Source organism: Dipodomys spectabilis, unplaced genomic scaffold, assembly GCF_019054845.1.
Source record: "Dipodomys spectabilis isolate Male_0828 unplaced genomic scaffold, ASM1905484v1 ptg000535l, whole genome shotgun sequence".
Lineage (NCBI taxonomy): Eukaryota > Metazoa > Chordata > Mammalia > Rodentia > Heteromyidae > Dipodomys > Dipodomys spectabilis.
The window spans coordinates 184,576-188,131 of NW_024871212.1; positions in this window are offsets into that span (position 1 = coordinate 184,576).

The window sequence follows — 3,556 nt, forward strand, 5'->3', positions numbered from 1 at the left end:
ATGTGAGAAAAACAGGGCTCATTACAATTAGTGTTCTGGTTGAAGTAATGGCAATCACATAACTTTTCTTATAAGTCTTTATTTTGGAGCATTAAAGTAGAAAAAAGCCAAGTAAATATTTTGCATGTACCTAAATTAAGTGGGATATATTATATTGGTCTCCTTTTAACTGGGAAGTTATAGATTATTTCTTCTTATACTCTAACTTGGAACAATGATCTGCTGTCAGTTATTTACTCTCTTCCTCTTCTTTTGCCCTTCCACTTACATAATTTTTATTTAAAGAGACATACTTGAACTTGCATTTCTAAATTCTTCAAAATTATCTGAATTTCTTCATATTTCTGGAAGCCTCCTAAATCTTTCTCAAAGGAATATTTTGTCACTACCATTTTTATCCTATATGATATCTTCCTGCCTAACTCAGTTCAAGAAATACATTAGACTTATTCAGGTATCTCAACACTTGTCCCACCATCAAAAACTATCTTACTTAGAAATCGTGATTTTAGTATATCTGGGGAGGTGGCATCTGTCATTTTTGTATGACCCCAATGATACTTACATGCAATCATGATTTAAACCAATATGCCACTCAGAAGATGAACAAATCCATTAAACACACACACGGTGGAATCCTATGCTTCCAATTAATAAGGAAATGGAAAGACTTGGAAAAATCCTACTAAGAAAAATAAGCAAGACACAAAGAAACAGATTCCATGGTTTTCCTCATGTGTAATAATTAGGTAATGGCTAAGATAGTCCTAGCAGATGAGCAGAATGGCTCAATAGCTATGTATATATAACCATATAAGAGGATGCTGAGCAAAATGAACTCCTAGACATGGAAACAGAGGTTTTTCTTTGTGGTTATTGTTTTTACAGTACTATGTGATTTCTTTTAGGACAAAGGGCAAACCAATGCAATAGCAATACTCACAAGACAACATGTAGGATATTCACGTTACAACTTGTGAGGGATATTGGGGTGAAGTAAAAGTGTGAGAAAAATGAGGGAGGGCATAAAAAGTTCGACTTTTAGATGTTCACTACCTTACAATTACTGCAACACCTTCTATATACCACCTTGACAATAAAATTAAACTTAAAAATAAGCTACATAAAATATAATTTCACTATATTTTTATAGTAAATGATATTCTATGTGTACTACATTTTTTTAAAAAATGAACAATATTTGGCTTCTAATTTGAATTAATTGCCCCTTTCTTTTTCAGATGGTCATCAACTTGAATGCTATCAAACTATACAAACTTTTCAGAATATACTTGCCATTATTTTTTTAAAAAACATTATTTTAATATTGTCTCATACTAAATAGAAAATAGTTCAATTCTCTGAAAACTCCTAATTATTAAAACTGAGTATTTGTTAAGAGGAGAGAATATATGTGTTCTACTAACTACTCATTTTTAAATTCTGAATATGCCATACCAGAGACATTTAAAACAGTGCCTGTATGCATTTTATGTAATTCTGCAAGAGATGCAGTTTCCAATGGGGCATTACATATTTAAATGTCAACAGAGAAACTAGCCTCATTCTGGTAGAAGATAAAACTATGAAGTATCTATAATAATTAATTCCTCTAGAGTAAACATTTGTTCATCATAGTAAGCTATTATTTCAATGACAATCAATACCAAAATTTTATGCAGTAAAGTCATTCTAGCCCAAACAGTTTCCAACTTGTAAACTGCACCTTAAAATTCCCTAAATTCACAGCATGACTAGCTTATCACTATTGTGAAAAAATTCTACAATTCTGCTAATGTTATGCCCTTTTTATTGTTGAAAGAACACTACACTAAATTTTGCTGCATCATTTTCCCTCAAGTGGTATTCTTGAGATCAGAAAACTTGAAAATATGATTTATACTTATCTTTTTGTCTACCATAGATATTCAATAGGGAAAGATCTGTATATTATGGTTCAAAGCCCACCCAGCCAGGAAGGTTCCTTAGATTCTTATCTCCAATAAACTGCTCAGGAAAAGCCAGACACAAGTAGCACTGAGGTTCTAGTGGTAGAGCAGTATCCTTGAGCAAAAAACAGGCTCAGGGACAGTGCCCAGGCCCAGACGTCAAGCCCTAGGACAAACAAAACAACAAAAACAAAATGAAAACAAAACCTAATATTTTTCTCATTGTATACAGAGGTATATAATTAAGGAAATTTCTTCCTATGTTAGGTACAGGTAGAAGAAAAAAGATTTCAAACAATAATTCTCTTCATACCATGTTACACAAAAGTCACAAAACATGGCTCTTTTTCTAAATTTATAAATTGATACCATCCATTTATTGTCAACTTTTTCTAGATTATTCACATTATCATGTTATACATCTACTGTTGGAATTATCTGTAAACTAAGTCCTAATTACAACTCTCTTGAAAGAATATTCTAGACAAATAGAATGCCAGAATCATTTGTGAATTGGTAAATTAAAACTTCTACTTAAAAAGTATTTTGTAGTATCCTATAGAATATGAAATTACAAGCAAAAGATATTTATTTTAAATCTAAATTCTAATTTAGTAAGGTCTACAAAGTCCTACATTAGATAACTTTGCTGTTTCTCGTGGCTTAAGCTTTTGTATTCCTTCATTATTTCTTTGGAATCCAACAGAATGATGCTAAATTTTTAAAATTTTTGGTTCGGAATCATGACCGATTTTGCATCTAGAAGTATTCTGTAATGAAGAGAGCATTTAAAACATGACTGAGGATGATATATGAGTTGTATTTCAATAGGAAACTTGACTTCTCAAAACATGACAAAATTTGTGCAAACTTCCAACTGTGAATTCCTTTCTTGTTCTTTGGTTTGTTTTATTGAAGCAAAATTATACTACCTAGTCCAGGGAAGGTATTACTATTTAATCCACTCTCTAATCTCCTGAATTAGTCTGAGTGCTAGAATTCCAGACTTGTATCGCATTGCCCTGCCATAGTTTGTTGGTTTATTTGATCGAGAAACATAGTAGTAATTCTGAACTTCTCCAATGATCTTATCCACGACTGACTGTTCAAACTGTTTCTGTACAATTTTCAAAGGTGTTCTAACATTTGACACAGGATATGAACATTTTTAGATGCACCTGCAGGGGTATCTGATTCATTCTTCCATGGATCCGATCCCTTTAATAATTATTACTTGGCTCTTTTACTATCTCTGGTCACTACTTATGTAATAGTCTCATGCTTTTGGGGGGAAAGTTCACTTGACGACTTTCTAATATTAAAAATTATCACTTGATTCTAGTCTTACTCAGGACATATTTTCTATTGTTTTCTAACTTTTCTACACATTTTGAGAATTGTTTCATATGTGTGTTTGCACATATAAGTGCTTCTGTGTGCATGTAAATGTTTGTATGTATGTATGCAAAACCTCAGGCTATTATTCAGCACTTTTGTTCATAACTAGTATCCCATCACTTGAGCCATTCATCCAATGCAGCTTTTGGCTGGTTAATTATAGGTAGTGTTGCAAAGACTGTTCTGCCCAGGCTGGATGCAAACTGAAC